The 25,453-nt window shown below is 43.1% G+C and overlaps 1 long non-coding RNA gene across 1 annotated transcript; it reads left to right on the forward strand.

Moving 5' to 3' along the window:
• Nucleotides 1–2,912: 2,912 nt before the first annotated feature.
• Nucleotides 2,913–23,041, forward strand: LOC135983775 (uncharacterized). Its single transcript, XR_010601576.1, has 5 exons — nucleotides 2,913–3,849; nucleotides 5,191–5,251; nucleotides 18,659–18,734; nucleotides 20,843–20,932; nucleotides 22,741–23,041. It is a non-coding gene; the product is annotated as an uncharacterized LOC135983775 (long non-coding RNA).
• The last annotated feature ends 2,412 nt before the right edge of the window (nucleotides 23,042–25,453 follow it).

Here is a 25,453-nt window from a genome sequence, read left to right on the forward strand (position 1 = left end):
CACCCTAGCTGGGGGACTAGGGTGGGGGTGTTCCTCCAGGCCGGTGGTACAAAACTTGCGGAGGCCCTCCCTAAATGGCGCCCCTGCTGAGATGGGGCAGAAGCTTGCGACTGGAGACAGACTGTGGAGGGAAAGAAGCCGTTTGGAGCAGGGGGGAACTGTTGAGGGCTCTGGGGACTGGCCCCGAAGTACTGCCTGTGGAAAGGACACAAGGTCAGGGTGCAGGCCCCAGGGACTCACTGGGGAGCTGTGAGGAGAGCCGTGCCACACTCAGTGCCCTGGCAAAAGTGCATGTTGTGGGACCAAGTCGGACACTTACCAGCTGAGTTGCCCAGTAGGGCCCAGCACCCATGAGTTTTGGCTGCATGGCCTGGCTGGAGATGCATTTGAATTAGGGCCCTGACCACACTGTCCTCTGACGGGGCTGCAGAGGGAGCACATGACACCCTATTGAATACTGTTTGGAGGGGCAGGGCATAGGGGAGACACATTGGCCAGGCTCCTCTCCTGCCCAAACATACCTGCTCACTCCCCGATCGTTCCACTGTGCCCATCTGGGGGGGGGCATGGCCCCACTTTTTTGGCAAAATTGGGCATTTGTCCCATTTGCTTGTGTCAGCTGATTAGGGGACTGTGAGAAGGGCCAACGGCTAAGTTGGCAAGAGCAAACAGGACAAATGCCCAGTTTTGCCCAAAAAGGTAGGACATCAGGGACAGTGTGTGATGGGTTGGATCACAGAAACCTCCTTGGGGATTGCCACCTGATGTGCCGAGACTACTTCTGAGCCCGTTTTCCCTGGCCACTTGGGACGTGAGTGCCCTGCCTGGTTTGACACACTAGCCTGCTACAAACACAGACCTAGGTCAGAACAACAGCCCCAAAAATCTGCCGGCTTAACTGAAAACTGCTTAAGAAGTGCTCCTGTCTCCAACACTCAGTTGCCCAGTTCCCAATGGGGTCCAAACCCCTAATAAATCCGTTTTACCTGTATAAAGCTTATACAGGGTAAACTCATAAATTGTTCACCCTCTATAACACTGATAGAGAGATATGCACAGCTGTTTGCACACCCCGCCCCGCCCCGCCCCCCCTGGTATTAATACATACTCTGGGTTAATTAATAAGTACAAAGTGATTTTATTAAATACAAAAAAGTATGATTTAAGTGGTTCCAAGTAATAACAGACAGAACAAAGTGAATTACCAAGCAAAATAAAATAAAACATGCAAGTCTAAGCCTAGTACAGTAAGAAAACTGAATACGGCTAAAAGCTCACCCTCAGATGTTTCAATAAGCTTCTATCACAGACTGGACACCTTCCTAGTCTGGGCACAATTCTTCCCCCTGGTACAGCCCTTGTTCCAGCTCAGGTGGTAGCTAGGGGATTTCTCATGATTGCAACCCCCTTTGTTCTGTTCCATACCCTCCCCCCCATATAGCTTTGGCACAAGCCGGGAATCTTTTGTCTCTCTCTAGGGCCCCACCCCTCCTTCTAAATGGAAAAGCACCAAGTTTAAGATGGATTTCAGTACCAGGTGATATGGTCACATGTCCTGTTAGACACCCCCCCCCCGCCTTCATTCCTCCCAGCTTGACTCACAGGAAGGCCTGCAAGCAAACAGAGCCATCCAGCTGATGGGAGCCATCAAGATTCAAAACCACCATTAATGGCCCACACTTTGCATAATTACAATAGGCCCTCAGAGTTATATTTCATATTTCTAGTTTCAGATACAAGAATGATACATACATACAAATAGGATGATCATAGTCAGTAGATTATAAGCTTTGTAATGATACCTTACAAGTGAGCTTTTGCATGAAGCATATTCCAGTTACATTATATTCACACTCATTAGCATATTTCATAAAAATCACATAGGGTGCAATGTCATACAGTGCTTAAAAACGGAACTGTGCTGGCCAAAATGGGACATATGGTCACCCTATCATTAGGAAAGGGATAGCTAATAAAATAGAAAATATCATAGTGCCTCCATATAAATCTATGGTACGCCCACATCTTGACTACTGCGTGCAGATCTGGTTGCCCCATCTCAAAAGAGATATATTGGAATTGGAAAAGGTAAAGAAAAGGGCAACAAAAATGATGAGGGGTATGAAATGGCTGCCATATGAGGAGAGATTAATAAGACTGGGACTGTTCATCTTGGAAAAGAGACGACTAAGGGGGGATATGATAGAGGTCTATAAGATCGTGACTGGTGTGGAGAAACTAAATAAGGAAGTTTTATTTACTCATAACACAAGAACTAGGGGTCACCAAATGACATTAATAGGCAACAGATTTAAAACAAACAAAAAGAAGTACTTCTTCACAAAGCACAGTCAACCTGTGGAACTCTTTGCCAGAGGATGTTGTGAAGGTCAAGACTATAACAGGGTTCAAAAAAGAACTAGCTATATTCATGGAGGATAGTCCATCAATGGCTATTAACCAGGATGGTCAGGAATGCAAAACCATGCTCTGAGTGTGCCTACTCTCTGTTTGCCAGAAGTTGGGAATGGGCGTGTAGTGGGGTGGTCACCCGTTCCTGCCCTAATGGGCTTAAAACAGCCCTGGGAGAGGGCTGTGGCAGGGAAAATAGCTAATAGGTGGATTGGGGAAGCAGCTGCAGCTGGGCCACGCCCCAGTCAGGCCTCAGCTGGCCCTATATAAGAGGCTGGGAGCCAGGAGCTCAGCAGAGTCCCTCTAGCTTCTGAGAGGGAGGGACCTGGCTGCAGAGTACCTGAGCAGAGTACCTGAGCAGAGTACCTGAGCAGAGTACCTGAGCAGAGCAGAGCAGAGCAGAGCAGAGCTGGGGAAGCTCCAGCCTGGAAAGCCCCAGGCTGCGGCCTAGCAGAAGGGCAATGGGTAGTGGGGATTGCAGAGGCAGCCCAGGGGTAGGCAAAGGCAGCAGGTCCAAACCCAACCTTGCCTATGATGAGTGGCTTTTACACTGCAGTCTGCCCCAGTGAGCAGGGGCTAGATGGTGACTGACAGTAGCCCATGACTGAGGCAAGGCTTGGGCTGTATAAGTAGGGGCATTGCCAGCAGATCGAGGAACGTGATCGTTCCCCTTTATTCGACATTGGTGAGGCCTCATCTGGAATACTGTGTCCAGTTTTGGGCCCCACACTACAAGAAGGATGTGGAAAAATTGGAAAGAGTCCAGCGGAGGGCAACAAAAATGATTAGGGGTCTGGAGCACATGACTTATGAGGAGAGGCTGAGGGAACTGGGATTGTTTAGTCTCCAGAAGAGAAGAATGAGGGGGGATTTGATAGCAGCCTTCAACTACCTGAAGGGGGGTTCCAAAGAGGATGGAGCTCGGCTGTTCTCAGTGGTGGCAGATGACAGAACAAGGAGCAATGGTCTCAAGTTGCGGTGGGGGAGGTCCAGGTTGGATATCAGGAAAAACTATTTCACTAGGAGGGTGGTGAAACACTGGAATGCGTTACCTAGGGAGGTGGTGGAGTCTCCTTCCTTGGAGGTTTTTAAGGCCCGGCTTGACAAAGCCCTGGCTGGGATGATTTAGCTGGGAATTGGTCCTGCTTTGAGCAGGGGGTTGGACTAGATGACCTCTTGAGGTCCCTTCCAACTCTGATATTCTATGATTCTATGATTCTATGATTCTAAGGTGGGGATTAGAGGGTTGGGGTTCCCCAGAGAGGGGAGGCCCTGAGAGAAAGGGGTTCCTGCCAGGGAGCAGCACCCCAGATAATGGGGCACCGGGTCCGGGAGGGACACGGGGGCCAAACGGCAAGCAGATCACCGGCCTGGAGAGGGCGCGCCAACAACTGGATGAGCTAATTCCCGAGAAGACCAGCAGGAGGTGCTGCAGGGGTGAGTCCACACTGCTATGTGTGGTGGAGAATGTGGGCATAGCGGTCCGCCCCTGATACAAGAGGCAGGGCATGGACTGTGGAATGATTGCCTGAATCGCAAAGTTGAAGAATGAATGGTGGAGAAAATGAAAACGGACTATTATTGGAGAGCCTGTGTGGCCTGTCTTGCCAAGCAGCAAGCAGGGCTGCTTCAGCTGCTGTGGGGGAGGGCACAAGGACCTCTCATTGGAGCCAGGCACCTTGGGCAGGAGGCCAGTGCCAAGGCCTAAATTGTGGGCGACTGGGACACTTGAGAAGGGAGTGCCCCTACCGGACTGGAACAAAGAGCCTCCACCTGGGACATGGTGGAGAGACTCGAGTGCCCCCTGTAAAGCCAACAGGGGGGCTCCAAATGTGTTGGGCCTGTGGGGAACCAGGGCACATGAAGAGGGAATGCCCTCAGGGGACTCACAGGACCAGGCCTAGCCCAGAGGTGGCCCAAGAATGGGCTGTGCTTCCTATGCCACAAGGGTGGTCAAGTAAGACGGCTTTGCCCCCAGAGAAGGAGCGGGAGGCCAGAGGACCAGGCCAGGTCCGAGACTGGCCTGAAGGAGGGGTGGTGATGACCAGGGCCCTAGAAAGGGGATTGTCTGGGGCAGAAAAGCTCCAGGTAAAAAGGGGAACCCACACAGGGGCGGGATGACCTACGGTGGGGACCCAGACAGACAGGGGAACCCACGCAGGACCGGGACCAGCTACGGTGGGGACCCAGACTGCAGAAGAGGGAAGCAGGTGGCTCCTCGTAATAGAAAACCTGCGTCAGGAGAGAGACTTCCTGCGGACCCAGCTGCGAGGAAAGCTGGGGAGATAAGAACACCCCCACCCTCCGGTGGAGGGGATCTTGAGGTGGGGTGTGCATAGTGGGGTGGTCACCCGCTCCTGCCCCAGATAACGGGAGGGACATGGGGGCCAAGCGGTAGCAGGACACCAGCCTGCAGAGGGTGCTCCAATGGCTGGAGAGCTAATTCCCATGGGCGACCACCAGGAGGCGCCACAGGGGTGAGTCCCGCACTGCTACAGGGCGACAGAGGATGGATCACTTGAGGATTACATGATCTGTTCATTCCCTCTGAAGCATGTGGCATTGGCCACTGTCAGAAAACAGGATACTGGGCTAGCTGGACCACTGTGGCCAGTCATATGTTCTATATACATACCAAATCTGGAGAATCACCTTGTAGCCTAAGAATAAACAGCTTGCATTGTTGTCTGATTTTCATTCTGCCATTGGCTTACAGCTTAGCATCTTTATAGACAACCTGTTCACTGTTTTGTCTTCATTATTTCTTATATTTCACAGACAACCCTCTTATTTTGACTCATAAATTTCCAGTAACATCTGTTATTTATCTAACTTTTTGGTAAGTATATTAAATTCTGCTAACTTAAGCGTTTGTTACTTGCTGTTAGTGCACTGCTAAAAATAATATTCCTTGTTTAACAATTCTTGTAGAGGTTGTCAGATCTCTCCTGATAATTTTTAGCAAGCTACGTTACCTCTTTTTAACATGACTCTAAAGAATTATGAGAGTCTGGTTCATAGGCAAGCTATAGAGCCTCATGAAAATCTGGTACCTAGGTCAACAGTAGGAAGGTAAGAGACACTCTGTAATTCTAAATTCTTGGAATAACCTGTCCTAAAGGAAGTTTCTTCCTGTCTTGGTTGAAGTAAGAAAAAAAAAAAAAAGATTCAAAAGGGATCTACGGTATCGGACCTACCATAAAACTGTTGCTATTCTCATTATCCATGTACATTTCTAATCCTTTTTGAAAAACCCACAAAGCTTTGACCACAATGGCATCTTGTTACATTGAATTCCACACATCAAATTATGAGAGGTGTAAAAAAGTGTACTTTTTTATCAGCTTTACTCTTGTTGCCTTTCCATCACTTGGGTGGCTTATTATTCTTGTATTTTGAGAAAGGCTAAATGGGGGCACTCTATTGTCCTTTTCTGTACCCTTCATTACTTTGTATCAGGTCCTATCTTATTCATTTTCTCTCTTAAGGGGACACACCCTAAACTTTCCTTCTTTCCTCATATCCAAGTCTCTCCATACCTCTAATAAATGTTACTATCTTTGGAACCATTCTACCTGGGCCATATCTTTATGATGGCCTGATCAGAATTGAAATAGCTAGAAGCACGGATGTAGTGTTATTTAATACATCAGTTATTTTCTATCGCATTCTTAATATTATTTTTGTTTCTTGGCCACTACTGTGCATTGAGCAGATGCTTTCATTGAACTTTGCACAGTGAAGCTCTGATCGTTTTTTATTGACTGTTTTCTGTTAATTTAGAGACCAGCAATGCGTATGAGTTATTCAGATTATTCCTTCCAACACACTTTACCTTGAATTTCATCTACCATCTGGTGTGAGTCATCTAGCTTTGTTAGAAAAATAAACAAACATACTTAGTCCATATCACCGAGCAATCCGTCTTCTTGACGATCATATCCATATCATTTGGTTACAGCTAGACAAATAGCACAATTGATTCTGTTTTAGTTCTTTAATAAAGTAGGGCCATTTACTCTGTTCGTAGTTGATAGCAATAATGCCCAAAGCTTTTTCTCTTTAGTAGCCAAATTAAGAAGAAGCTGACCTTCCAACTATCCAGTAATTGTGCAGTGAGTTTGTGTATATTTGGCAAAAGGTTTATCTTAATATCTGCTGAGAACATTTGGACAGCAAACAAATGCACTTAAACTACTTGAGGAAGCCAATCACGAATATCTCTGTACAGTAGAAGTACTGATAATGATTCCTGGACTCTTTTCCACACTAGCAATCTCATCGTGGGGCATAGATGCATTTTAAACTTTTTATTAAGGCTAAGTTACAGTGAAACATCATACACTTGGCTCATTTTTTAATGGAGAGGTATCTTAATTGAAAGACATTAGTTGTGAACAACACTTGTTAGCCCATCTGCTTCAGGTTCATCATCAGCTTTGAAGGAGTCATCTTCTTACTAGTTACATGTCAAAATATATGAGCAAAGGAAAACATTCAGGGAAGTAAAAATCAGATTTTTCCTGACAAGTGAGCCAAAGAAGCTTTGCTCTTTCATGCCAAATAGGAAGCCTAAAATATAATTAAGCATAACAGGAACCCAAGCTAGAAGCTTGTAATATATACCACTATCCCCACGTCTGAGGATTTGAGATCTGCAAGATATCTACTAGATAGGACAGAAAATTGAATTAGATTAGGCAGAAGGAAAAAAACAACAGAAGAGATTCTAAGAGGTAGCAAAAACAACAAGGAGTCTGGTGGCACCTTAAAGACTAACAGATTTATTTGGGCATAAGCTTTCGTGAGTAAATGCCCAAATAAATCTGTTAGTCTTTAAGGTGCCACCAGACTCCTTGTTGTTTTTGTAGATACAGACTAACACGGCTACCCCCTGATACTTAAGAGGTAGCAGCGCAGACTCTTTTCCAGGATTTGAATTTTCCTTATTTTTAGAATTTATAATGTTTTGCTATTGAATGTTGCAGCTTCTGGAATAAGAGTAGTTTCTTTAACATAAATAGGTAAGGCTCAGCCTGACACCGATATTTAAACATGCCCCTCTGCCATGTACATTGGCCAAACCGGACAGTCTCTCCGCAAAAGAATTAATGGACACAAATCTGACATCAGGAATCATAATACTCAAAAACCAGTGGGAGAACACTTTAACCTGTCTGGCCATTCAATGACAGACCTGCGGGTGGCTATCTTACAACAGAAAAACTTCAAAAACAGACTCCAACGAGAGACTGCTGAGCTGGAATTGATATGCAAACTAGACACAATCAACTCAGGATTGAATAAGGACTGGGAATGGCTGAGCCATTACAAATATTGAATCTATCTCCCCTTGTAAGTATTCTCACATTTCTTATTAAACTGTCTGTACTGGGCTATCTTGATTATCACTTCAAAAGTTTTTTTTCTCTTACTTAATTGCCCTCTCAGAGTTGGTAAGACAACTCCCACCTGTTCATGCTTTCTGTATGTGTATATATATATCTCCTTAATATATGTTCCACTCTATATGCATCTGAAGAAGTGGGCTGTAGCCCACAAAAGCTTATGCTCTAATAAATTTGTTAGTCTCTAAGGTGCCACAAGTACTCCTGTTCTTTTTTGCAGATACAGACTAACACGGCTGCTACTCTTAAACATATTAATGCTTCTTATTGTATTAAACAGGAAGGGTTTATGTGACAAACTGGGTGTGATAGTCTATAATATAAATAGCAATGATTAATAGCTTTAATTTTCATCCAAGTCTAGTGAAGCCTTTGAGCTTTCTTCCTCTCCTCACTTCTCCATTACATAATCTTCTCTCTATACCTTCCCACCACAACCAGCCACAGCCTTTTCATCCTCCCACCCTTTGATTGCAAACCCAGCCCTTCTGCTTCCCACCAAATAAAGTTTCTCCCTCAAGTTTAATCAGCTTTGGTGGAGATCCAGTGACTCCTATTCTTTGTTCCTCTTTAAACCTTCTTCCCTGACCCTAGTTAAGATCTGTTCTACTTCCATGATGAAATATCAGTAGGTCTCTAAACAATCCTTCCTGGATAAAAGCAGAGGCAGCTCTCTGAAATCACATATAACCAAGGCTTCCATGATCAAGAAGGGACTATGATACTTGCTGACATCCAGCCATACATTTGGCAGGATTTTAGAAAAGGGGAGGGCAGAATTGACTATTGTTTAGCTAGGAGACACTTATCCAAGTTTCAGCAGCGGGACTGGGCTCAGGTTGACATGATTTTGAGGGGGAGGGGGTTAAATCTGCAGTGCAACATCAAGGAATAGTCATAGAGAAAGGATAGGTGATTATAAGTATTTACACTTCTTACAGAAGTGCGTGAATATGCACCTGTCTTGCTTCATGAATTGGTTGTACTGGTTTAGCTTGCCATGCACTAATGTCCCACATGGACACTGCTATGAGATAGTCAAAGTCCTGGTATGCAGCTTAGCATAATATACTTTGAAGTAGTGGTACACTAAGCTGCATGCCAGGACTTTGTGCTGTAGTGGGGTCTACATGGGATGTCAGTGTGTGGCAATCTGATGCACTGTAGTTTCACCCCCTGGCTTGCTGTGCACTAGCTTGCCCTGTAGCCAAGTCCTCAAGGGAGTATTTTATGATGATCAAGATTTTCAAATATGGATGCCCAAAGTTAGGCTCCCGGAGCCCCGTGCTCAACTATTGCCATGGGCTGTAGTACCCAGGAAGTTAATGGAGCTCTGCCAGTTTACACCCATGGAAGATCTGGCCCCATTACCTGAGTGCCTAAAAAAATTGGTCTGCTTTTTCAGAAGTGCTGAGCACCCAGCAGTTATTGTCAATTGCTATAGTGACCTAAACTTTAGGCACTTTTTTTTTTTAAGAGCTTGATCCATAGAAAGAATGCAGTAGATTTTGAATATATGAATTCTCTCTCTTCCTTAACCTGTTTAATGATAACATGTTACATGTGTTAGTTCATTCTGGCCATTGTTTTTTTGGGGGGTTAAACAACATTTTTTTTTAATGTATTTCTGTCCTCTATAACACAATGGCTCGATCTGAGAAATTTTGATTGCTTTTCTCCATTACTATTTTCCTTTAATAAAAAGGAAATTTATATTGTATAATTCATTTTCTTTTCTACTTTTTTTAAGTCCATAAAAAACCCTCACCATTTTGTGCTATTTGAGACTGCTACTAATAAAATTTAGCTATTATACCTTAAGGCTGCTTATTAGATAAATGGAGATGATTAGTTGCTCTGCATCAGAATATTACTGCAAGCCCTTTCAATAAAGTTTAGATGAAATGCATGCAGTATTTTTTGTCTGAATGTGGCCATGGGTATGTTACACATGCTCATATGCCTTAGAATAGACCCAATATTTTTTTCTCACTGTGCATTATGCTCTTTATGCTTTAATAGGTCAAGCACTGCAATCTTTGTTAGTCCTTTCCCCCTCTCCCAAACCTGGCCATCTCCAGGATACTGCAAAACTTGGTCACTTTCGATTATATCATCTTCAGAGCCATATCTTTTGAAAATATAATTTCTGCCTGTTACCCCCAAAAGTCAGTCCGTTTCACAAACCTGTAAGATGGAAGACAACCAAACCTTCCAACCTCCTTTCTCCACCTCCCACACATCTATCCCACTACCCTTTTTCTCTCCCATCATACCCATTAATTTCTCTCTTACAGGTACCATCCTTACCTTCCATTCTCTCTTTACCGCCACTTTAGTGACTTCCACAGATGTCTGTATGTATTCCCTTTCCTGGCTCTCATCCATCTCTACACAGGCTGCCAGAACCTAAGACAGGCAGATGTCAGCTATTTACGAGCCTGGAGGCTCCCACTCCATGCTTATGTCTGTAGTGACTAGGTTCCAGACACAATATCTTCAAAATTCTGACACTGCCACACTTGCAAGATCTCTTCCTCCAGCCCCATTATTTTAAGACCCTTGGGCTGTTCTTTGGACACACACATAGGTTGCAGTGCTTGACCTATTAGAGTACTGAAACTAAGGCATTCAGCACATACAGAATAGTGCACAGTGACAAAAAATATTGGGTCTACACTAAGGTGTATGAGCATGTTTAACATCCCCTTGGCCACATTCTTATAGACATGATGGCTTGTCATCAGGGTCAAACCCAAGACTGTCAGCACCAAAAATCATAGTACACCTCTACCCCGAAACAAAGCGACATGATATAACACAAATTCGAATATAACGCGGTTAAGCAGCGCTCCGGGGGGCAGGGCCACGCACTCCAGTGGATCAAAGCAAGTTCGATATTACGCGGTTTCACCTATAATACGGTTAGATTTTTTGGCTTCCAAGGACAGTGTTATATCAGGGTAGAGGTGTACTTGAATTAAAGAAGTAACTCGCTACCTGGGAGTAATTTTCTTATCCGGATACTGGTCAGCCACTAGCTGGAGACATAATCAAATACCCCTAGTCAATGCATTACATGCACATAATGTTAACCTCTCATTATGTGTTAGAGCTAGCCGGGAAATTATTTTTCTTTATAATTTTTTCAGGTTTTTTTGGTCAGAAAACTGGAGGGGGGGAAATAGTTTAAAAACATAAAAAGTTTATGTTTGGCTTGCCAACCCCCCCCAACAAGCATTTTCAGTTCTGCTTTATGTCTGTTTGTTTTTTAAATATATAGATAGATAGTTTTCATTTTGTTGACAAGCCATTTTCCATCCACATTATTTTAGACAAGCCTTACTATGGACACATCCTGCCAGGGAATGCTGACATGCTAAGTAGATTGCAGCTCTCCTGGAGAGATTTAAAGGTGGCATCGATATGCAGTGTGGATACAGGAGTTTGTAAATCAGTGAAAATATGAATTTTAATAGCCATAAGCAAAGCTGAATAGCTAGGAGAAAGCAGAGCAGCATCTAAAACAAGCCAAAATACATTCATTTGCCAGCTAAACTGACCATTTTGTAATGAGCTAATTTTGTAAGCAGGAAAGTAAAGGAAATAAAAATGGGTTCCAGAGAGGGATTTTGTACAGTCCATTGCAAAGCCTTGAAGCTAGTGTCTAATTGGAGTCACTCACGCAACTTCAACTACAGAGACAGGGGAAATGACAATATAGGAAAGTGGCCATTTAAAAATCAAAACAAGATGGGGGGGGTTGTTTATTTTTTAAAGAGGGAATCATATATCTTATTGAATATGTTACCCTCACCGTATACTGAACATCTGTACAAGCTATATCTTGGCAGAGAGGAAAATACACTTATTTTATATAGGAAAAGTACATACACAGAACTGTTCACTGTATATTGAATTGGAAATGTACCAAATTACATGTCAATGATATGAAGTGCAAGTTCCACATCAGTTACCTGTCCTCCATTTCAGCTACATGCTGCAAAGGGACTGGTGTTCGATCTGTATTCATATTATGGTGTTCAAGCCAGGATTTGGGTTCTTCAGGGGATAGAACTTTCTTAGCACTGAGATTTAAATTATTATGAATCTCCTGTCAGGTATGAGCCCAGAAGTACTTCAGGCATTTTTATCTAGTTGGAACAAAATATTTTGCGCAAACAAATCTTAATGTCAGTATGTACTGCTCTTCCCATTGTATGTTACTTTGGGTATAAGAGGTTATAGAAAACAATGACTAGTTTAAGAAAGCATTTTCAAAACCATCTGTCTCCTCCAATTTTAAGAGATGCTGCCATACCTCCCTGGATAGTCTTACTGTGATTATATACTATCTCTGAAAACAATTATATTTAATGATCATTTCTGCTTTCTGAGAACTTTGGTACAGAAAGGAAAATAACCCATGATTTTTTAACCTCTCTCACTAAAAGGCAGTTTGGTGAGTGTTCCTCATTAACAACAAAGCTTTTTTTTGAAGGGGGGAACCAGGAAGATAGAACTGTGCACCACAGGAGAGGACAAGGAAAGGTGACGATCAAAGGGTACCTTCCATTTGCTGCAAAATGATTTGGCAGGTTAAATATTAATGAGTGGGTCTGTAAATGAGAGTCTCAGGAACAACAAAATGGAAGGGAAAGGAATGGAATGAGTCCGGGTACAACATAGGAGCCTTCTAGCAATATCATCAAGGTGTCTAAAAAGTTCTCTTCAATTTAAAAGATACAAGAGAAGCTACTGGTGCTATTATGGATCCATTTCCTCTGAATGATGAAAGCAACAGTGTCAGCTGAAGTAAGGAGTTTCTTTTTGCTTTGAAGGTGAAAATCTGCTCAATACAAAGCCATAAGAATGTTTTCTTCAGACACACTACCGGTAATCATCACCACTCACATTCTCCTCTTTTAAAATGGCCACAGAGTCCTGAGTTGCTGGTGGAGAACGGACACTCCTCCCCACAATCCTTCTAACTATATACAATTTAAGGTGAAGTAACTAAAAATGAAAAACAGAGTAGGATGATAATTAATATACTTTTATAACATTCAAATCTATGTATTGCCAACTCCACTTTTTAACTGAATATATCTGTCACTTCCTACCAAATGTACACACATTATTGATATTATGGCAGGCCTTGTCAGACCACTTATTGTTAGGGTTACATGACATTTCCTATTTTAATGCCCTGTTTTCAGTTGCTTATAACTTTGCCAAAATTTTACTGTTTGGTGAAATTTTCCATGACATGTGTGTGTCTCAGATTGAATTTTTTGGAAAATTTCAGCTGAAATGGTTCAGCTGTTTCCAAGAATGAGGAACAAAGTGAGAACTTGGACCAGGGGAAAGGAAAGGGCCAAGGAGTCTGGTGAGACTGTGACTGGAAGGTGAAGGAGAGAAACCGTGAGTGGCTAAGCAAGGAGACTGGAATGAAAGGGGATGCTGAGAGTGGTTGAGTAAGGAGAGTTTGGGACTTGGACAGTGAACATGGAGGAGGAGACTTAGGACTGTTTGGACAAGGAGTCTGAGACTGGGACAAGGAGCCGGGGTGGCAAGAGAGAGGACTGGCACAGGAGCAGATTGGAGGTGACAGGGCAGAAGGTGTCAAGTTTTGGGGGGGGCAGGGATGAGCAGAAGTCTGAGCCCACTAGAGAGGACATTTCCTTCCAGACCCTGGTATGGAAGCCAAGATTCCCAAATCTCACATTTCTCTACGGCCAATAAATATCTGTGAAACCAACTGGCAAAGTGTGTGTCTTATCCCTCTCTACTGTTGGTCCACAGAGAGGATGACAACGTACTAGCACTGTCAGTTACTCTGTTAGCTCAGAAGGCAAAGGCCTGTGCTGTGGATTTAGGGGTTCCAGCCCTGCAGGTGAACCATGTGGATGTCAATATGATGCTACACAATTGGCGCTGGGTAGAAAATGGACTTCCATTTCTGTGAAAAGCTTTGGGCATTTGGAAAATATTTTGTCCTGAATTGGCGCAAGAAAGCCCTGGGATTCATGACTCTGCAGCACCTTGCCAGGCAAACTGATGAAGAGTCAGGGAGCCTAGAAGCCCTGGAATCAATAGAGTCTGAGCTTCCCACAGCTTGGCAGGCAGGCTACTGAGGAGTCAGATGGGTAAGCTGCTGATGAACCATGTGATGCCACATGAGTAGAGCTGGTCAGGAAACACACTTCCAGCCACAATTCAGGATGATTTTTTTTTTTATGGAACTGTAAGTTGCAATATTTTATTTCAGAAAGATCAAAATGTTCCCACTGCAGGAATGATTTTTAGAGTTTCCAAATGAAATATGGTCTCCAGAAACTGGAAGCCCTTGGAGCCCCGGCTTCATGATATCCTGCCAGACAAGCTGCTGACAGGCCAGTGAGCCTGGAGAACCACATGCTGCTGAGGAATCAGGGAGGAAGGCGGGTGAGCTGGCAGAAAAGGTTGCAATGAAATTGCATGGCATAAGTCACTTTCTATAAATCATCATTTTCCGACAGGAAAACATATCAGAAAGTTTCTGACCACCTCTACATATGATGGAGTATCTCGTTTTCCAGTTTGCTTTTTAAAACCCAAGAAAATTACACACAACAAAACAAGGTTAAAAGAGTATTAGTAATGTCACAAATTCCAACATTCAGAAGTTAGGCAACCCTTCTGGTATTTCCTGTGTACCTTGTATGGCAAAGGAGCCCCTTCATGAGGAACAGCTTGCAGGATCAAGGCCTACAGGCAGAGCTGGTTGAAATATTTTGAGTTCTTTGAAAGCCAACCAAAAAAATAAATCAAAAGAAATTGTTTTGTTATTTTTCCACCTTGGGCAGTAAGTAGACCCTCTGCCATCCCAGAATGATAGCAACAAAGCATTTACATCACCCCCAAACCATCATGCATTTTGCTTATGCCACAGCTCTGACAGAAAAACTATTTAGGAAAATGTGTCATTGATACTATATTTTCCATATTCCTTCTTCTATGAAGCCAGATTGTCTGTCTTAGTGTCTTGAGTTCAATTAGCACAAGCCTTGGAGAAAGAGCAAAATTAACTTTGAGAAGTTCTAGACACCTAAAACGTATCTGAAATAATTTCTCCATACAGAGTTTCTCCATACAGTTTGAGATATACCAAGTCCAGACACAAGTGCTCTCTTCCTTTGGAGAGCAGCTCTCCAATTCTAGGAGCACATGATGAGATTAGAGCAGCCCTGTACCCCCTTCGGGCACACTATTTCTTGCTGTTCCCAGTGGGGCAGGATACTAGTTCACAGTCTCATGGCCCCCAGTTCAGATCCATGCCTATCAGGTACAACTGAGGCCTTTATGATTATAGCGTTCACAGACAGTTCACGTATTCATTCTAACCCACCTTTACGGTTGCTCAAGTAGTCTTTTAAAGCTGAAGTTTTCCTTGCATAGTCTCAGCGTGACTAGGAATCTCTTTGGAAGGTCTGTGCTTGATTGGTACTACCATTTGAGTTATCCGGATCAAGGTGGAAAGTGATATACTGCAGTGTGTAGTATCTGTGAGCCATAGCACAGCCTCAGGGTCCTAAACTGGGCAAAATTAGGTCAGTCCTACTGAAGAGCATATACATGTATCCCCATCGATCACAACAGAAACAAGTGAGGTCTCGTGCTCCCAATAGGATTCATAAAGAAGAGTAGCCTTTCCTTAGATGTGGTCTCTCCAGGCTCCTTTTGCTAGGCTACTATTTTTCTCAGCAACTGAGCAGAGATTAAAAATAGTATCTACTCTTACTTCAGTTATCACTACAACAACAATTCTTGCATCCCCCCAGGGGCCCTGCCATTTGAAATTGACTTGTTAAAGTGCTGTCCCTTATTGATCTCTTATCTACAACAACATTTGAATAGGTTGGCCAAAGCATTGCTCTAGACATGTCCCCCAGGCTATTCAAGGGGGAAATTATTTATCAAGTGCATATTCCATGAAGCCTGCCTTGCATGGGATCAAACTCTGTAAGCCACAGTCTTTGAGCGGTATACCAAGTGCACATATTGCTCAAAGATATATACTAGGAAAGGCTGGCCTCTGAAACCCCCTGGTTACGTATTATTTATGAATATAGGGAGGAGAGAAAAAATGGAAACATCTCTTGTTGGGGGCTTTGGCTGCTACTTCTATATAGATATTTGTTCCTAGCTATTTTTTTTTATTTAGAATTCTGTATTCTACAGTCAGCATGTGCTTTCACAAGATCAAGCTGAAAGTAATGATTCCCAGACAGATGCTTGTGGGACATTAGTACTCTACACAGCACACAAACATTCAGACTCAGTGAAATACACTGATAGGAAAGAAAAAAATGTATACCTACAGGAAAGCCTCAGCTCCCACGGAAGGGGAGAAGATGTGCAAACAAAGCTAGCTACATGTATGGATCCCAACAAATATGTTGGAAAGTTGGATAGGAGAGATGCCGTGCTCTGATATCCTGTGAGAAAGGATGGGCTGGTAAAAAGGTAAATGGGGATTAGTAATGACTTTGTCAAGCACTATGGTATTCCTAGATTCCTGTTTAATTGAATGTGTCTAGGGATTGTTCAAAATATGCATAGTGAAACTTGAAACCAGGCATACGTCCCCATGTTCTCCATAATGTGCCTGTTGATGTCTCCTGTAGAGGTAGGTGAAGTAATACCTATTACCTGATATCCCTTCCTCTCTTCCTCCTTGACATCTTTTAGGATGTTGCCTGCTGTTATGCTCCCCCATCCACTCTTCAGGGATAAGGAAGCAAAAATTAGGCCCACAACCAAGAATTGCAAGTCAGTGAAGTTTGCACAGCTTCAGTGTGGACCTTTGTATTTCCAAAAAATGAACAATGTAGCAGAGTATCCTGGAGAATTGTTTGATAAACATTTTTTAGTGCTTCTTTAAAAAGAATTTATCTTCTTCCACATCTCTTCCTCCCCCCAAAATACAGACAGCAGCAGCAAGAGACACATACAAGAGGATATAAAGAATGATAGTCTACTATGGGCCTGATCCAAAGCCATTGACAGCCCTGGAAATCTTCCCATTAACTTCAATGGGTTGCGAATTGGGACCCAAATCCTTTACAAGCAGTCTCTGCCAAGCAAACAGAGCTCTCTGACATGAATACTGGAAGGAATCCTAATAGTAAATTGTGCAGCTCATGTCAGGGGAACACTCAGTGAGTTTTCTGCAAACTGATGGGTAGCCAACCTTTGGGGGAGAGACTGTGTCACTCATGTTTAAAAAACTCCTAACCATGAGGGCAGCCCATCTGAGTAATCAGCAGCCACCTGAGCACATGGATGGGCTGCTGGTAATACATCATGATCAATGAGAAGGGATTGTCCTGCCAGCTTTGTGAGAAGCATACAAAGCTGGCTGCAGGCATCAATTCTAGGGAAAGACCAGCTGGGTCTGGTATTTTGTCTCTCCTGCTCTTTTAATCAGAATTTTGGATTTGGCGAAAAATTGCATAACTTCATAATACTGAATCCTGGGTATTGTGTAAGGTTTTAGGAGTAAATATTGACTTATTTAAATATGACTATGTTGTGTGCATTTCTTTTTGTCTTGCCTGTTGTGACACTATTGAACATTCTCCTTACTCTGATTTGGATTCTCTGAACAATTATCAGTGGTTTGAGACATCTTCTTAGGCTCTTTTCTTATATTCCTATCAAAGTTTAGCCACCCAAGTGGAGCATGAATCCCTGTGACTCTAGACTAGAGATTCTATGTTCCATTTTTCCCTTTGTATTCAAGGAACACGTGCTCACGTGACTTTCAGGTTAGTATTATGAATAAAGTCTGGAAGATCAGACACTTCATTAGTCAGCCATCATTGGATAACATGCATGATTTAAAAAAATATTAAAAGAAAGTGGCAATATAGCAACAAATTAAAAATGTCTATAACACCTTGGTAACAATGAAAAGCATACGGTGTGGTCAAAAAACTCAGTATGAAATACTGTATCCAAATGCAAACACAACCCCTCAAGTGGGGACTGAAAGTATAGCCAGCAAAATTATAAGATGCCATTTGTTTCTGACATTTGCATGGCACTACCATTGTAAGTCAGAGTTAATAACACTTCCTCTGATCCTGTTACTAATCAAGTATTCTACTAATTTCCTAAATTAACGTGGATTCATTATTGGTTTGTGTTCAGTAACATCAAATGTCTCATCCAAATGCAACTGCGCAGGAATCTGAGAAAGTTTACTCCCTGTTTTTGATACTAATCTATTTTTTGATATTTCTGTATGATCTGTATTTAAAATAGCTTAATTTCCCTAGTCTGTGTTACAGCTCTAGGAAATGTTTCATCACATTGAGAAACCAGTAAAATTTTGGTGTCTTGGGTATTTAGCTTTTGAACATGTACATAGACAAGTCTCTTCACATCTTCTTCCTTGTATCTGTAAGTCTGTTACACTTGCATTGTGAGATGGATGCAGTTTACAATGTTTCTAGGTTTTTGCAACCAGCAGCCATGTTAAAAGACATTATTCGAAGCCTGACAAAACAAAACAAAAACCCAAAACACCAGGCAGCATCTGACAGTTCTAAAATAATGCTGAGCCATGCAAAACAATATATTCTCTTTGTCTGAATTTCTGTTGCTAACTCATCATATATAATATTTTATGATTTTTTAATTTAAAATCTTGGGTGTTTTTCAGCAAAATTCAGTGTACGCAGAGTAGCCAAGATATGGAAGTCTTTACTTACACTATACATATTGCACTATTTATTTTTCACATTGACATATAAGAGATATGACTGGCGGCTTGCATTTTTGATGTCCAGCAGAGAAACAGAACTTCCACAATGAAAACCCAGTTTCCTTGAAGATTTGCCATGCTACCATGAGATCATCTCACAGGTAACACAAGTTAATCAGGGTCAAGCTGGGAAATCAAAATTATCTGTGTTTCCACTGTGAATTTTTGTTTTAAAACGTGAAACAAGTAGTTTTAATAATGTCAAAACAGTCCATCAATCCATTTTGATATTTTCAGAACAGAATGTTTCTATTTTTTGCTTTGAAACAACTTTTTATATCAAAATGTATTGTGCTATATTATATAACAAACAAAATGTTTTAATTGACACAAACCAACATTTTCTATACATTTTTGTTTTGCAAGTTTCAGAATTCTTTGGGTTTGTTCCAACTGAACTAATTTTTCCAAAAACATGGAATTTCTTGAAAAATGGAACTTCTGGTTTTCATACAGCTCTAAGAGTTTCCTAACTATTTCAACTATGGTCTTCCCAAAGCAACATAGTTATCGAGATTAGAGAACCTATATTATTGCACCTCTTTGAAACTGAATCCTCATTTCTAGTGTGCTTTGAGAGGCAACTGTTGATATGCAGGTTTTGTAAGCTCTTTATGAACATGCTTTTTTCCAGGCTCCATTCCTGCATCCTACCTCCTCAACCTCGTGCCGGGCCAGGTATCACGATGCTGAGCCAATTGATAAGAGCAAAGTTTGCTGTTAGGTTACTCCTTAAAAAAAATTACAAATTACAAGGATGATGTTATGTAGGAGTGTAAAACAAGCACTTGGGAAAGAGATTTAGAACTGATTCATTTATCAGCCCTGCCAGTTTATACAGCATGTACCATAAAAGTAGGTTGGCAGTATGTTGTATATTGAGCTTTCTCACTGCTGTTAACCCTTTGTTCATCTGTTTGGGGTAGACATATGCTAGGCACTGTACAAACGGATGACTGTCCACAGCTTACAATCTAAACTGAAAGAGAAAGGAAGAAAAGGTTACTCACCCTGTGCAGTAACTGTGGTTCTTCGAGATGTGTCCCCCATGGGTCATTTTAGGTATGAATGAGCCTCTGGAGCCCTGGATCAGAAATTTTTCATCAGCAGTGTCTGTTTGTTACACACATGCACTCTATACAACCTTTTGCCTCCTATGAGGGTATATGGGCCTGTATGAGCAAACTGCCCTTAGCTTCTTCTCTATCCAAACATCCAACAGAAACAGTCCAAAGCAAAGGGGAAGGAGGGTGGGTAGGGGAGCACCCACAGGGATGGACATCTCGAAGAACCACAGTTATTGCACAAGGTGAGTAATGTTTTCTACTTCTTCAAGAGTTTCCTAATGAGTGCTCAACTTCAGGTGACTCCCAAGCAAACACAGGGAGGAGGGAGCTTTGGAATCAGGTCCAAGACTGAAGACAGTAAAGCAGAACCAAGTGCTGTATCAGATCTGATGGCGTGGACCAAGGGACAGTGCTTTGAAAATGTATGCACTGACGTCCATGTGGCAGCCATGCATATCTCAGACACTGCAATGTTTTTGAGTAAAGCTGTGGAAGTTGCTTGTGATCTGGTAGAATGTGCTATAATCCTTTGGGGAGGCAAAGCACCAGATGCATCATAGCAAGCAGTAATAAGATCATGGACCTCTTTGATCTTTCTGCAATGGAGAGAAAGTATCTTGGTGATTTGCAAAATTGCTTGGTCCTATCTGGATAAAAGGACAATGCCCTTTGTACATCTAATGCATGAAGGGAAGTCTCTCTCTGAGATGTGTGATTTATGAAAAAATACCAGTAGATGAATAGATGAGTTAAGATGGAAATCTGATGTCACCTTATGTAAGAACTTTGGGTGCAGTCCTTGAAAAATATAAATGGGGGGGGGGTTGCCATCAAAGCTCCCATTTCTGTGGGCTGACGCGATAGCTACTAGAAAGGTCATCTTCACAGATAAGTGAAGCTATAAACAGGTCACCATAGGTTCAAACGGAGGTTCCATAAGGTATCTAGGTACCAGGTTGAGATCATAAATTGGAGTAGGATCCTTAACCTGGCGGTAAAGATTCTTCACACTGTTAATAAATCTGGATGACATTGGGTGCGTAAAAATCAAAAACCCCTCTAGTGGGGAATGAAAAGCTGATATTACAGGGAGATGAACCTTAACAGAACTAATTGATAAACCCAATGTTTTTTAAAACCAGAAGATAATTCAAGATGGCTGAGAGTGGAAAAGTTTCAGGCACAAAGCAGTGGTGGTGATACCAGTGGTTGAACCTCTTCCATTTCTGAAGGTAAATAATTTGAGGTACTCCCTTCTTCTGTTTAGTAATACGTGTACTCCTGTCGAGCAGGTGGATTCTAATTTCGTGATCCATCTAGGAGCCATGCTTGGAGATGGAGTACCCCTGGGTTGGGGTGAAGTCATATGACCCTGTAGGCATGTAGGTGTGTGGGGCTCTCCCTTGCTGTCAATTTCCAAGGGAGGCCATGCCTCTTTGCTGTCACACCCCTGTAAGGACAGTCTAAGACAATGGGGAAATTAGCAGTCTTGGGGCTCAATCCCTCCAGCAGGGTAGAGCAGTGAATGGTTCAGGGCTCCAACCCATCAGGCAGGGCAGGGCACCAAACAGTCTAAGGCCCAACCCTCAGGCAGGATAAAGCCAGGTATAATCTGGGAGCCCAGGCCTCAGACAGGACGGGGCACCAAGCATAGTCTAGGGTTCCAGCCCTCAGGCAGGGGTGAGCATCGTGCACAGTCTAGGGGCCTCTGGCAAGGGGTGAGCTGTGTCCCGATCCTAACAGTGATGCGTCCATTGTCACAGTTATTGCTGGAGCTGGGTGGATCAAAGGAATGCACATGCAGACATTGCATTAATCTTTCCACCAATCCAGGGAGTTCTTCATCTGGAGGGGAACAGTAACCTGTTTGTCCAAGCTGACTCTGGTTGAGGAATAGGTCCTCTTAAACCAGCACTGAAAGCAGTGGAGGCCTAATCTTGCATGTTTGGTCATGCCGGTGCAAGCTGCCATATGACCCAAGAGCTGCAAACAGCTTGTTACTGTTGAAGGGGCTTCCTTGAATTGTTCCAACCAGATTGGACAATGTTAGGGAATCTGTCTGGGCGAAAGAAGGTCCTGACTGTCAACAAATCTAAATAGGCCCCTGTGAATTGTATTCTCTGTACAGGGGCTAACTTGGACTTCTTTATGTTTAACTGGAGACCCAACTCCAGGAAAAGGGAGAGAGTGGTCTGGGTGGAAGTTACTACTGCTTCATAAGATTAGCCCTTGAGTAGCCAGTCATCAAGATATGGGAAGATTAAAATTGCTTCTTATGGAAGATAAGCCGCTACTACTGCTAACACTTCTGAGAATATCCTTGTTGCTGAAGACAGACTGAAGGAAAGTACTTGGTATTGAAAATGATCCTTGCCCTTGGTGAAGCAAATGTACGTCTTGCATGTGGGATATCTCTATATGGAAGTAGGTGCCCTGTAGGCCGAGGGCTGAAAACCAACCTCTAGAGAAGGGATTATATCTGCCAGAGTCGCCATCCTGAACTTCTGAGACGTCACAAATTTGTTTGGTTGTCTTAGATCTAAAATCAGTCTCCACCCTCTGTCCTCCTTTGGCATGAGAAAATACTTTGAGTAAAACATTTCCCACCTGTGAGTTCCATTGCTCCTAAACAAATAAGGGAATGTATTTCTTGACTCCATCTAGTCTTGTGAGAGGGACAGGGAAGGGGGGAGGGACGTAAAGTGGATGGTGTAGCTCAATGTTATTACCTCCGTGACCCACTTGTCCATTGTAATATGCAGCCAGGCTTGTTGGAAATGGGAAAGGTGGTCTCCGAAAGTTGGGAGATGGAAAAAAGGTTGCAGTTTGCAAACTAGAGGTGAGGAAGAAGTTGAGCCCTTGATGAACCCATCAAAACTGCTGTTTCAATGATGACTGGGTACTAGCTGAAGGAGGATGGGAAGCTCTTTTCCTCTAGAATCTGTCTTTTTCTAGCGGGTTTGTAGTTCTGTGAAAACCAGAGAACTGAATCAGGTGTGATCTCTGGGCAGTTTGAGACCTGCCAAATCTCTGTTTTTAGGGATGTATATACCCAGACACTTCATCATAGCCCTGCAGTCCTTCATCATGTTAAAGAACTCTTCTGTCATTCCTGAGAAGAGGTTCTGACCATCAAATAGCAGGTCCTCAACTGTATCCTGAACCTCTCTCAGGAATCCCGACAACTGGAGCCATGACATCCTGTGAATGACAACTGCTGTGGAGATGGATCTAGCGTCTGTGTCTGCAGCATCCAAGCTGGGAGAGAGGTTCTGGCTAATAACTCACCCTCCTTAATAATAGCCTGGAAGTGTTCTCTGTGCTTTTATGGAAGATGTTCAATAAAGGATGCAAAATAGTTGTAATTCATGTAGTCATACTTGGCCGTGATCACTTGGTAATTTGTGATCTAGAAGTGGAAGGTTGCGGATTAGTAGGCCTTCCATCTAAAAACGTCTAAAGGTCCTTGTCATAAAGAGTAGACCTGGAGTAATGCTGTCTACCCCACTTGTTTATGGCCTCTACCACCAAGGAATTAGGTGGAGGATGGAAAAACAAAAATTATGAGTCCCTATCTGCCTCTTTACAAGTTGGTGATAAGGTGGCAGGAGTTTGCCACATAATCTTTGCTGAATCCAGGAGCACTTCATTATTGTGTAGCACAGGGGTAGGCAACCTATGGCACGTGTGCCAAAGGCGGCACGCAAGCTGATTTTCAGTGGCACTCACACTGCCCAGGTCCTGGCCACTGGTCCGGGGGACTCGGCATTTTAATTTAATTTTAAATGAAGCTTCTTAAGCATTTTAAAAACCTTATTTACTTTACATACCACAATAGTTTAGTTATATATTATAGACTTATAGAAGAGACCTTCTAAAAACGTTAACATGTATTACTGGCACACGAAACCGTAAATCAGAGTGAATAAATGAAGATTCGGCACACCACTTCTGAAAGGTTGCCGAACCCTGGTGTAGCACAACCCGGGTGGGTGTTGCCAACAGCAAAATGTCCAGGGCCTCGTGATGTGAGTTTTTAAACTCCTCAAGAGGTATCTGGAGGACATCCACCACCCTCTTTACAAGTCCTGGAATTGATGAAAATTATTGGCCGTCAATGGTGATGGAGACATGACTGCCTCATCCAGAGATGAAGATGAAATATGTTTGAGGGGAATGCTCTGTCCACTCTAGCCTCCTGTGTATCAAAGGTCTCCTTGCATTGGGGGTTCGGTGGAGAAGATTGTGTGACCCTAGTTTCCTAGTTCAGTGGAGCCAGAGGTCTGGCAAATTGTTGCCAATACACTGCCCAAGGATCCCATTATGGCCATCGGGGAGGCCTATACAGGAGAGCAGGTGCTACCCAGAACTTATCCCACCATTTCTGACATGGGCTAGGGTCTTTGTCAAAGTATGGGTTCCTGTAATGATGCGGTACTAAGTAAAGAGGTCGAGGCCTCTGACACTGTAGACGTAACAGGAGTCGGTACTTCTTGGGAGCTGGCTTCTTGTGGTGGGTGACTACGCTCCTCCTCTTTGGAGCCTTCCCTGAGTCATCTGAGATCTTCCCCTTCTTAGGTGAGGCCTTAGCTGAAGTAAAAGGGGAACTGGATCTGTCTGGAGACAGATGTATAGGGGAGGGTCTCCTGACCTGACTTGAAAGCAGGCCAAAGGAAGCACTCTAACAGCAGCAGCTTCAGGTTGGTTTCCTGATTCTTCTGAGCTCTAGATTTTAGAACCAGGCCAAAGTTACACTTTTGGGAGATATGCGACTCTCTGAAGCAATGGCTACACTTAGAATGGCCGTCACTGATCAGGATAGGCTCACGACAAGGGAGGCAGTGTTTGAAACCTGGTGAGCCAGGCATGCTCAGATAGGCCAAATAAGCTCCCTGGAAAAAAATGGGGGAGAAAGAAGGAGGAGAAGAAAAACTGAAACCTCTCAGAACTATCTAGTTAATTCAATAATTACAACAACTAACACTAACTAAACAACAATTACAAAACAAGCTGAGGCATACACGGTGCAGACATGCTAGAGCTCCATTTCAGGCTAAGGCCGTAGAGAAGGAACTATGGGCAATTTGCCCACGCTGCCCTATATACCCTCAGAGCATGGCATAAGATTGTATAGAGCACATGCGTAAGCCGAACAAACACTGCTAGCAGAAAATCTCCGACCAAGGGCTCAAGAGGTGCATGCACACCTGAAGTACAGAAACCACAGGGACGCTACTCGAAGTATTATTATCCTTATTTTACAAGGAAATGAGGTGCAGAGAGATTAAGTGATTTGCCAATAGCCACTCATTAAGTCTATGCCAGAACCGGGAACTGAACCAGAGTTCCCTGTTCGCAGTCCAGCACCTTAACCACCAGCTGAATTATTCTGGAGTCAAAAGAACCTGAGACTTCAATTCAGCGCTCTCTACTTTGAGAAGTTAAGCGAGACTTACAGTAAACAGACAATTTGGAATCTGGATGAAGCAGAGGCAGATGGAAGCCATAAATATGGACCTAAGGATTCAACACTGTGCAGCAAATGTAGACTCAATTATGTAAGTGGTTATTTAATTAAGTGCATCTGACACTAAAATGAACTTGCTTCAGTAATGGTTTTTGTAATGGTTTTATCTGAACATTCTTCGTTCTGGTTGAAGTCCTATTATATGGGAGGTTAGTGAATCTAATCATGTAGTTTAATAGTATAGTAAGTAGCTGCATTGAACCCCAGGGTTTAAATGGGCAAATTC

The sequence above is a fragment of the Chrysemys picta genome, chromosome 5 (genome assembly GCF_011386835.1).
Source record: "Chrysemys picta bellii isolate R12L10 chromosome 5, ASM1138683v2, whole genome shotgun sequence".
NCBI lineage: Eukaryota > Metazoa > Chordata > Testudines > Emydidae > Chrysemys > Chrysemys picta.